This window comes from Cervus canadensis, chromosome 17, assembly GCF_019320065.1.
Source record: "Cervus canadensis isolate Bull #8, Minnesota chromosome 17, ASM1932006v1, whole genome shotgun sequence".
NCBI lineage: Eukaryota > Metazoa > Chordata > Mammalia > Artiodactyla > Cervidae > Cervus > Cervus canadensis.
Window position 1 is genome coordinate 63624101 of NC_057402.1, and position 12792 is coordinate 63636892.

The window sequence follows — 12792 nt, forward strand, 5'->3', positions numbered from 1 at the left end:
TGCATTCATCTCACACGCTAGCAAAGCAATGCTCAAAATTCTCCCAAGCCATGCTTCAAAAGTACGTGAACTGAGAACTCCCAGATGTTCAAGCTGGATTTAGAAAAGGCAGAGGAAGCAGAGAACAAATTGTCAACATCTACTGGATCATAGAAAAAGCAAGAGAATTCCAGAAAAAATCTACTTCTGCTTCATTGATTATGCTAAAGCTTTTGGCTATATAGATCACAACCAACTGTGTAAATTCTTCAAGAGATGGGAATACCAGTCCACCTTACCTGCCTCCTGAGAAATCTGTATGCAGGTCAAGAAGTAACAGAACTGGACATGCAACAACAGATGGTTCCAAATTGGAGGAGTATGTCAAAGCTGTATATTGTCACTTTGGTTGCTACAGTCCACGCAGTTGCCAAGAGTCAGATACCACTTAATGACTGAACAACACTGCTTATATCATACTTTACAGTGCTGTCCATTTTCACCACCTTAGTCAATACAGTACATATGGGAAGTTTCAGTCACTGCAATAAAGCAAGAAAAATTTTTAAAAGGCATACAGATTGAAAGGGAAGAAATAAAAACTATTTCTACTTTCAAATGACATGTCTACACAGAAAATGCCAAGAATCTATCAAAAATACTGCTTGACTCTTAAGCAAGGTCAACAAGGTTTTAAGTACGTAAGATCAAAATATAAAAATCAATCACCTTTCCATATACTAACAATGAATAATGGAAATTAAAAATTTAAAATATAATATCATTTATAACCACATGAAGAAAGTGAAATACTTGGGTATAATCTTAAAACATTTAAAGGTGCCTAAAATTATTAAATGCTGATGAAAGAAATAAGAGAATATCTAAATAAATGGAAAGACATACTATGTTCATTCACTGAAAGATTCAGAAATAATGAAGATGTCAATTCTCTACAAACTGATTTATAAATACAATTCTGTATGCTATGTGAATTTTAAGTTATTATATACTTTGTATTACCTTAATTTTAAAAAAAGTAAAGTTGGTTAGAACCCTAATTCAGATAATTTGCTACATCAGAATGTGGATAGCTGCATAAATAAGGAACTTTGGCACAAAATGATCTTAAAAGGCAAGTTCATTTTTGAGGATCAGCTATTTCTTCCTGCTTTTGAAAAAGATAATTATATTAAGTGAAAAATCATTCATAGAAGTGATATACTTCACACCACAATTACAAATAAAGTTTCTAAGCAAAAGAATCCAATTTCATAAATATATGTGAGATTGCAATTCACCGAAGCATAATGCCCACTGGATTATTATTAATTCCTTATGATGCTCAACAGGGTATGGCGGGCAATCTGGAGGTGTTATTTTTGTGCTTTACAGAAATTCTAAGACTGTGCAGTTATTTACTTTTAAAAAAGCGTTTTATTTTACATCAGAGTATAGTTGATTAACATCGCTGTGCCAGTTTCAGGGATACAGCAAAGTTATACATGTGTGTGTAATCTATTCTTTTTCAGATTCTTTTCTCATTTAGGGTGCCATACAATACTGAGCAGAGTTCCCTGTGCTATACAGTAAGGTCGTTTTGATTATCCATTTTAACTCTGCGACTGCTGCTGCTAAGTCACTTCAGTCGTGTCCGACTCTGTGCGACCCCACAGACGTCAGCCCACCAGGCTCCCCCGTCCTCTAGCAGTGTGTAAATATCACCCCCAAACTTCCTAACTATTCCTTCCCTTAGAACGAATCAGAAATTCATCTCCAGGTCTGTGAGTTTGTTTCTGCTTTGTAAATAAGTTCATTTGTATTATTTCATTTTAGATATTTCATATGTAAGGGATAGTGTATGGTATTTCTCTTTCTCTGATTTACTTCTCTCAGTATGACAATCTCTAGGTCCATCCATGTTGCTGAAAATGGCATTACTTAATTCTTTTTAATGGCTGAATAATAGGTATACTTATTTACTTTTGGGAGACTCATCTTAGAGTGTATTTTAACTGCTTGTTTCATTAACGATGTGTTGTTACAAGTACATCAATAGGTCTACTGCCTAATAATGCATTTGTGTTGGTTAGGTCCTTTAAAAAATTACTGAACTGTGGCACCAGGGACATGACAGTTTCAGGGAAAAAACTTTTAGCTATGCAGTAAACTCTACAATTAGGAGAAAGATGCTGATAAATTCTACAAAGAACATCAGACATGACATTTGCTGCTTTAGTGTCTCTGAGCATATTTATAGGCAAGGCAGAAGGAAGAGCATTTCAGCTCAGTTTTAAAATACAGAACTACCACTATTCTTAAGGGAAAAAAATTACAATGTTGTTGCACATATTGGAGCCCAACAAAATCATAAGAAATGTGGTGTTTCCTTTATAAATCTCTTTCTGATTAGAAACAAAAAACATATCCTTGACTCATACAGAAATTCAAGCCAGAAGAAAAATATTAGACAGAACTGATCAGATGAAATCCCAAGCCTGTGAACATATTAACATATAAGAGGATTATAGGAGAATCATCTAATAACATATTCTATTTCTTGTTACATTTATGTTAAAAATGACATGAGAAGATTCTGTGTGCAGAACCTAAGACTTAAATATATAGTTTCTCTACTAGATCTGTCATGCTTTAGACCTTTAGGAGTGAGATATGTGTTGGAAAACAAGTACCAGGTGGCTTAATCACAGCTGAACCCCTAGTACTTAGCACAGAGTTTTGCACATAGCAGATGGTCAGTATGGAAGTGCTGAGTGACACAATGAGGAAAAAACAGTTAAGAACAATTTATTTAAATCTCTTGAAGAATATTTGACCCATGCAAAATTCCATAAGTCACCTTAAGACAGTGCCAACATCTAGGTTCTAGCTATTGTAAATAGTTCTGCAGTGAACAATGGGATACATATGTCTTTTTCAGTTTTGGTTTCCTCAGGGTATATGCCTAGGAGTGGGATTGCTGGGCCATATGGTGGTTTTATTCCTAGTTTTTAAAGGAATCTCCATACCGTCTTCCATAGTGACTGTATCAACCTAGATATCCATCAACAGATGAATGGATAAGCAAGTTGTTGTACATATACGCAATGGAATATTACTCAGCCATAAAAAGGAACACATTTTAGTCAGTTCTAATGAGGTGGATGAACCTAGAACCTATTGTACAGAGTGAAGTAAGTCAGAAAGAGAAAGATAAATACCGTATTCTAACACAGATATATGGAATCTAGAAAAATGGTACTGAAGAATTTATTTACAGGGCAGCAATGGAGAAACAGACATAGAGAACAGACTTATGGACATGGGGAGAGGGGAGGAGAGGGTGAGATATATGGAAAGAGTAACATGCAAACTTAAATAACCATATGTAAAATAGATAGTCAGGGGGAATTTGCTGTATGGCTCAGGAAACTCAAACAGGGGCTCTGGATCAACCTACAGGGATGGGATAGGGAGGAAGGTTCAAAAGGGAGGGGATATATGTATACCTATGGCTGATTCATGTTGAGGTTTTACAGAAAACAGCAAAATTCTGTAAAGCAAGTATCCTTCAATTAAAAAAAAAAGAGGGTGCCAACAAATACGCTTTTGCTGAAAGGAAAAAAGAATCCAAACATAAGTAAGAAAATAATGTCAGCATTACTGTTGTAAAGTAATACCCACAAAAAGCAAGGGCAAGGCAATATGAAATATTTCATAAGTGACAAGTCATTTAATCATATAAGAATTAGATAGAAGATACTATTTAAAAATAAACTACTAATAAGTGGGAAAAAGGAGTATTAAGTTGTCCAAACGGACAAAGTCCTGCACTCTCTCTAACAAATGGGTCCCTACCCTAGGAACAACAGTTACCCAGACATATGGTTCTCTCATGTAATCACTCGGGCTTAAAAGACCAGGGAGAACTCCTAAAAGAACCAAGTTCTGTAAATCTGAGCTTGAAAGCAGCCATCTGAAGGCATGGCATCCTCACCACCACAGTGTCCAGCTCACAGCAGATGCTCACAGCATGTCTGCTGACTGACTGGACAGATTAATAACTGAGTGGATCCATTATTCTGAGCAATTTGGAAATAACTCCAATGGCTTTTTAATAGTGGAAATAGAAAAAAGAATCCTAAAATTCATATTGTCCCACAAAAGATCTGAATATTAAACAAATCTTGAGAAAAAAAAACCAAAACTGAAGGCATCATACTTCTTGATTTCAAAATATTCTACAGTAATCAAAATAGTATGATACTGGTATAAAGACAGATGTATAGACCAATGGAACAGAATAGAGAGCCTGGAAATAAACCCACACATAGGCAGTCAACTGATCTTCCGCAAGGAAGCCGACAATATACAATGGGAAAAGGACAGTCTCTTCGAAAAACAGCATGGGAAAACTGGATATCTACATGCAGAAGGATCAAAGTGGACCCTTATCCTACAGCATACACAAAATGAATTCAAAATGAATTAAAATGAATTAATTCAAAATGAATTAAAAACCTAAGCATAAGGCCTGTAACTGAAAAACCTCTAGAAGAAAACAGTGGAAAGGCCCCTTGACATTGGTCTTTGCTATGACACCAAAAGTACAAGCAACAGAAATAGGCAAGAGGGACTACATCAAACTAAAAAGCTTCCAAGCAGCAAAGTAAACAACCAGCAAAAGGAAAATGCAACCTACAGAATGGAGACAATATTTGCAAACTCTGTATTTAACCATGGACTGATATCTAAAATATATCAGGAACTCCTATAACTCAATAGCAAAAAAACTCAATCTGATTTAAAAACAGACATTTTCCCCAAGAAGACACAGAGGTGGCCAACAAGTACATGAGAAGGTTCTCAGCATCGCGGATTATAGGGAAACACAGATCAAAACCACAGAGAGACATCCCCTCATGCCGGTCAGGATGGCCACTCTAAAAACAAACAAAACAGACAAAAAATTAGTGTTGGCAAGGACGGAGAGAAAGAGGAATCCTTATACATGTTGGGGAGAATGTAAAATGCTGCAGTCGCTATAGAATACAGTTTCTCAAAAAATTAAAAATAGAATGACCAGATCCCGCAACCCCACCTCTGAGTATATAGCCAAAAGATTTAAAATCAGGGTCTCAAAGAAATATCTGCACTCCCATGTTCACAATATCCAAAATATGGAAACAACCTAAATGTCTATCAACTGATGAATGGATAAAGAAAATATGGAATGCACATACAATAGAGTGCTTCCCAAGTGGCTCAAATGGTAAAGAATCTGCCTGCAATGCAGGAGACCTGGGTTCAATCCCTGGGTTGGGAAGATCCCCTGGAGGAGGGCATGGCAATCCACTCCAGTATTCTTGCCTAGAGAATTCCCCCATGGACAGAGGAGCCTGGCTACAGTCCATGGGGTTTCAAAGAGTTGGACATGACTGAGCAACTAAGACATACACACACACACACACACACTAGCATATTAGTTAGCCTTAAAAAAGGAAGTCCTGCTCTTTGAAACAACATGGATGAACCTGGAAGATAATATGGTAGGGGAAATAAGCCTGTTGCAGGACAAATACTGCATGATTCCACTTACATGAGACATCTAAAATGGTCAAACTCAGAAGCAGAATGGTGAATTCCCAGGGACTGCGGGAGGGAGAAGCAGGAGTTGTATTCAATGGGTGCAGTTTCAGTTATGCAGAATGAGTAAGTTCTAGAGAGCTTCTGTATAGTACAGTACCTACAGTTAATACTGTACAGTACACTGAAACATTTGCTAAGAAGGTAGATTTCATGTTAAATGCCCTTATCCTGATTTAAAAAAAAGGAATAGGAAGCATCAGGAATCTGGATCCTCAGTTAAGAAGTCAACTAAGAGATATTCTACTTTAACCTAAAATAGTATTTTAAGAGTTGTCATTTCCAGTGGCAGTACTTCCATCTGATACACTTCCTTTTGCAGACTTCTTTTTCCTAATTTTGTTTTGATGATAATGTATGACTTGAATAAATTTATTTTGTTTCCCCTGCAAATAAATAAATAAGTAAAAAAGAAACCATTGGTCAGCTAAAGTTTTAATAATTAAACATCATTTTTAACTTTTAAAGCAACACCAATTTGTTGCAAAAATTCAACACTACTCAAAGAAAACCACTGCTTTGGTGAGCCATCAAGACTTTTCCTACATATTCAAACAATTTAAACTACATATACATATACATATATATGTATATATACACATATATACATACACATATATATACATATACACACACACTTGTATGTATTTATATATATATCCATGGCTGACAAAAATTGGGTATCATTATGTAACCTGTGTAAAAACATTTTTAACTAAACTTAAAAATTGCTACCAGAATCTTTCTTTTTCTTTCTTAACCTTATAAAGTTTCAAGCAAAAGGTTTTTTTAAGTCCCTTTAGCTATATTCTGGGTTTCTCTTGTGGCTCAGCTGGTAAAGAATCCACCTACAATGCAGGAGACCTGAGTTCAATCCCTGGGCTGGGAAGATCCCCTGGAGAAGGGAAAGGCTACCCACTCCAGTATTCTGTCCTGGAGAATTCCATGGACTGTATTGTCCATGGGGCCGCAAAGAGTCGGAAACAACTGAGCAACTCTCACTTTCTTTTCACTTTAGCTATATACTACTTTTTATTATTTTTTGTATATTTATAAAAACATATCCTTACTGAAAATATTCAAATGTTTCTATAGTATACAGAATTGAAAATTAAAGTCCCCACCTGACTACTCCATAACCTTACAATCTTCCCTTTCAAGGTGATCACAGTTTACAATTAGACTTACATCCTGCAGGATTTCTTAGTGCACACATACACACATGTATGTATACACACATATATTTTTCAGAAGTATCTTGTGCAGAATATTAGAGCTTATTTTCATTTTATGAGTACTATTTCAAAATTTCTCCATATGCCGTGATTTATCCAGTAGCTATTAATAGTTACAGCATAGTGTCTAAATCACAGATTTGAAGCCAGACTGCTAAATGGATCAAATCCCAGCTGTGCTGTGAGGTCTTGGCCCAGGTTTGGCCCAGGTTCTAACGTTCCTGAGACCCAGTTCCACACCCTCCTACCCCCATAACATGGGGATTATATTAGGTTGAACCATATAGAAGGCATGATTCTCCTAATAATAGTACCTATCTTACAGAACTAAGTAACATAGCTCAACTTCCAACTGGGTCTCCTGACCCCCTAATGCTTATGAATTCTTTCATTCCAGCTCCAGGGATTTACTGTACAAGAGCAGAGATATCACATGTCACCACACCAACACCAAAGCATGCACTGTTAGTATCTGTTATGGACCAGATTTAATCGAGTGATATGGAAAGGAACACTGGGATTCTGGGCAGTTTCTGTCTCAAAGCATTCTGGTGATTTAACTGAGACCTTTTGAATGTGTATGGTGGTGAATTTTGTCAACTTGACTTGACTTGACCCAGTTATTTGGTCAAACACCAGTCTAGATGTTGCTGTGAAGGTATTTTTCAGACGTAGCAGCAGCTGCAGCTTAGCTGCTCAGTCGTGTCCGACTCTTTGTGACCCTATGGACACGTAAGAGGAGGAGCCCTATGGGGGAGCCCTAGGTTCCTATGAGGAGCCTGCCAGGTTCCTCTGTCCATGGGGATTCTCCAGGCAAGAATACTGGAGTGGGTTGCCCTACCCTCCTCCATGGGATCTTCCTGACCCAGGCATTGCAGGTGGATTCTTTACTGAGCCACCAGGGAAGTGCTTTTTGACATTTAAATGAGTAGACTTTAAGTAAAGCAGATAATGCTCCATAGTGTAGGTGGGCCTCATCCGATCAGTTTGAGAGCAAAGAAGCACAAGGACTTTTCCTGAAGACAGCTACATAGAAACCCTACCTGAGTTTCTAGCCTGCTGCCCTGTGACATTCAGACTCAAGGTTGCAGCATCAACTCTTTCCTGAATTGCCAGCCTGCCCTGTGGTTTTGGACTTGCCAGCTCCCAAATCACGTGAGCCAATTCCTTAAAAGCAATCAATCTCTGCCTATATTTATTATTTACAGATATAGATACATATTCTGTTTCTCTGAAGACTGCTAACTGAATACAAATTCAGTAAGGGAAGCGGCTGTAACAAACATTTAAAAATCTAGATGTGACTTCGAAATTAAGCAGTAGAGGCTAGAAGAGTTTTGCCTTGTGGAGACTATTGGTAGAAATATAGATATTAAAGAATATCAGGTGAGGGCTTACAAATGAAAGAGGAAAACTACAGAAAAGGGGCTTCCCAGGTGGCTCAGTCATAAAAAACTGCCTGCCAAGCAGGAGATGTAGGAGACATGCGTTCAATCCCTGAGTTGGGAAGATCCCCTAGAGAAGGAAATGGCAACCCACTCCAGTCTTCTTGCCTGGAAAAATCCTATGAAATGTAGGCTATAGCAAAAGCTTCTACTGTCTTAGACAACACATATATTGTCATGAACAGGATGTTGCTGCAAATACGAGGTATTAGACAAAAATGAGGAATGTGCTATTGAAAATGAAAGAAAGATCATCATTATTAGAAAGCACAGAGGACTCAACTGAATTGTGTTATGCTGGATGGAAAACAGAACTTGTAAGTGATCAGCTTGGATACAGGCATACCTCAGATACATTGCAGGTTCAGTTCCAAACCACCACAATAAAGCAAAGAGAGTCATAAAGCAAGTTACACAAACTGTTTGGTTTACCAGTGTATATAAAAGTTATAGTTACACTATAATATAGTCAAAAGTATGCAAAACCATTATGTTTTTAAAAACTAATGTGTATACCTTAATTTAAAAGTATTGCAGAAAAATGCTAACCATCATCCGAGCCTTCAGTGAGTAGTAGGAGTAACATCAAAGATCACTGATCACAGACCCACTATCACAAGTATAAAAATAATGAAAAAGTTCCAAGTGAGAATTACCAAATGTGACACAAAGACAGGAAGTGAGCAAATGCTGTTAGAGAAATGGAACCAACAGGCTTTTTTGATGCAGGGTTGACACAAACCTTCAATTTGTAAAAACTGCACTATCTGTGAAGTGCAATAAAATGAAACACGAAAAGATGAGGTACGCCTATATTTAGCTGAGGAGATTTCTAAGCAAAGTCCTGAAGGCATGGCCTGGTTTCTCTTTGCTGCTTACAGTAAAAGGTAAGAGGAGGAAGATAGATTGAGGGAGCTGTTCAGCAAAAAAGAATCAGAACTTGAAGATTTGGGAAGTTCCCAGGCTGTCTGCAAAAAAATGAGAAAGCATGTTCTGGACAGCACACCAAGGGTTTAGCTAGACAACCTTGAAAAGATGAGGCATGAGACTTGTGGATCTGGTCAACGATTTCAGCAGAAATACTGATAGCTTGGAGGGGACAGAGATGCAACAGGGTAAAGAAATGCTGTCACACTTCTGGGATTCCACAGGCAGGAAACAAGCTTTCAAGTAAAGGGAAGAATAACCCTGGGAATTCCAAAGGGTGGGGTAGCTTCCTTGGTTTTAGAGAGCAGGGCCCTCACTCAGGGCTCTCAAGAGGTGAGGCCACTACACCAGAGGGTCTAAAGGACAGAGCGTCTAACCAGAGCATTATTCTCAAGTATTAAAATCTAATGGAATTTGTCCTTCTAGGTTTTGGACTTTTCTGAAACTCATGATCTCTTTTTCTCCTTTCCTTTCTGTAATGTAAATGTCTATCTTATGCCTGTTCCAGCCACCATATACTGAAAGAAGATAACCAGTCTGGTTTTATAGATTCACAGATGAGTTCTGTCCCACGGTGAGTTATGCCTGAGTTTTATTCATACCTGATTTAGATACTTAAGATTAGATTTTGATTTCAAGAGTTGATGCTGGAATGGGTTAGGATTTTGGGGGTGTTGGGATGGAATGAATTTATTATGCCTGTGAGAAGGACATGAATTTTTGGAGGACAGACTGTTATGCATTGAATTGTATCCCACTAAATTCATATGTTGAAGTCTTAATCCCTAAAACCCCAGAATGTGACTGCTATGGACTGAACTGTGTCCCCCCATCCTGCCACTGATTTATATGTTTAAGGCCTAATCTCCAGTGTGATGGTATTTGGAGATGAGGCTTTTGGAGATATCAGGCTTAGATGAGTTCATAATGGTGGGGTCCTGATGATAGGATTAGTGCCCCTATAAGAAGAGACACCAGAGACCTTGTACATGTATGTGATCATATTCTCTGTCAATTGAGGCAGCAGGAAAATGGCTAAATTCAAACTAGGAAGAGAGCCCTCAGCACAACCTAACCATATACACCCTGATTTCACACTTCTGCCTCTGTGTGAGACTGAATTTCTGTTGTTTAAGTCAGCCTATGGTATTTTGTTATGGTGACCCTAGCAGAGTAAAACAGTAATCTTATTTGGAAACAGGGTCATTGCTGGTGTAATGAGTTAAGTTAGGGTGAGGTCATTAGGGAGGGCCCTAATGCAATGTCACTGGTGTCCTTATAAACAAGGGACATTTGGACACCAAGACAGACTCACATAAAAGTAAGACAATGTGAATAGAAGGGAGATGATGGCTATCTACAAGGTTTAGACCCTTCCATCACAGCCCTCTGAAGGAACCAATCCTTTCAGACCTCTAGCCCTCAGATCTCTGAGACAACATTTACAGCAGATCTTGTCAGCCAGTTCTGTTGAGGCATCCGTAGGAAATGAATAAAATACCCTTGAAAAACTGCTGAGTAGCTGGATTTCCTATTGGAAAATACAAAATTTATAAGGTTCATACACATGTGGGGAAAGCCAGACATGTTTTAGTAATAAATAATCCTCTGTGTTGACATTCTCCATTTCAATAAATGAACAGTAATTTGGGGGAATGAAAACTTGCTATGCTTATTGTGATCAAAAGTTATGAACATACCAGCTATTATTCTCTCTCTAGATATTTGAAGATTTTGGTATTTACTGTTTATGCAAAATACTGTGATTTCTTTTTACTTGACTCTGTATTAAACTTAGGTTCGAACTAATACTTGTATGAGACTTGGTATTTTAGAAGCATATTCAATATGTTCCTTTAAAATGATGCCAAATGTCCACATTAATTTAGATATTGGCTGATACGCTGAATTATTTTATGACAAGCAATGTAAACTGAACTGAATATATTAGAAAAATTAAAAATAATATTGTCAAGACCTTTCAGAATTTATGATATTAAAAATATTGATTTATTTTTAGCAATAAGCTATTCAGATTCAAGTATTTGGTTTTCAGTTATAAAAGAAAGTACTTTAAAGACTATGTTAGGAACTAAAGTCGAAGCTTTTAATACAATCTCCATAGCAACATGGGAAGGAGCAAAGTCCAGTGGATCAAATGAAATATACAAATTCTAAAATTCAAATCTTAGCATTAACTCACCACAGAAAGCCATGTTTGTATCTTGGTATTTCAGTTTTTGCTATAAACATAGGCACTTCTGGCACAGATTAACAAAAGGGCATTGCCTAAGATCTATGTATTTGATACACTCATTTTACTAAACTAACAATATTATATTTATGTTCTAAAGCAATATAAGTTATTCATACTGGTTGAAGCAGAGAAACAAGTAGCAGTAAATAGAATATGCAAATCCTTATCAAATAAGTTTCCCAAATTTCATGTAAAGATAACACAAAAATGACTTCATTTGAAGGATCTACTTTATTTTCACAAATTAATTATCATGATGAAATGAAAATTTATCTTTTAAATAGGTATTTAGAATTTCATCAGCTACTAACAGAGCATCCTTACCATATTGTATTGTTTTCATTTTCACATTTTTAATAAGGAAATGTCCTCTATAGGAAATTATGCAACAACAATGCAGAGGATTTTCCTATAGTTTAATGAATTTAAGATTTTCCTATAATGATATCTTACTAATATAAAGATCATTTGCTAAAGACACATACACAAAATAAATTTTTGAAAGTTTATGAGCTACAAAAAGATATCATAGTTAACAGTTACTCAATAGGTATTACATGCCAGGTACCATCCTGGGCTCACTCTTTATATAAAATAATCTCATTTAATCCTCACAATGACCTTATTAAATAGATATGATTACTAAGTTCATTTTACTGATGAAAAGATGAAGCTCAGAAATGATTATGTCAATTTGCCCAAGATCTCCCAGGGAAGGAGTCAGAATCATGGCCGGTGACATGATCAATATATTCCCTACTGCTTCTTACAGATGTGCCTACTTCATTTGTTAATTTTACTCATGTAGTTAACACCCAAATTCTGACTCTGTCCTTTCAGCTCTGTTTTGGTGATCTGGTCACCTCTGATCAGAAGGAGGAGATTAGCAAGGTTTGGAGGAGGGCTCCTGGAGGCAGGCACGGTAAAGAAGCAGGAAACTAAAGATACAGAAAGTTGAAATGGGAACTGAAAGTATAGCAACATAGGATTATTCAGGTAAGAAAAAGACAAATGCAGTTTTGGAAAGGAGTGGGTAGAGATGGAAAAGGTAACTACCATTTGCCGAGCACCCATTATGTGCCAGGTGTTTGCCTTCATCGTCTGCTGATCCTCAGATGCCCTGCCCAGCAGGCTGTTCCAACTCCATTCTGAGGCTCTGAGAGGTTCAGTACCCTGCCCACGCTTGCTCTCATTCTACAAAAATGATTATAAAGGAAACGCTTCTGGGGCTGAATAGGGGTAACAAGTTTTCCTGAAAAATGTACTAACCCAAAATACCTCATTTGAAGATAAGTGAGGTATT

General features: G+C 37.1%; 1 protein-coding gene across 2 annotated transcripts in view; it reads right to left on the reverse strand.

Moving 5' to 3' along the window:
* Positions 1 to 12792, reverse strand: part of LRRC28 (leucine rich repeat containing 28) — a 198764-nt gene that overhangs the window by 28794 nt on the left and 157178 nt on the right. The window lies entirely within an intron of this gene.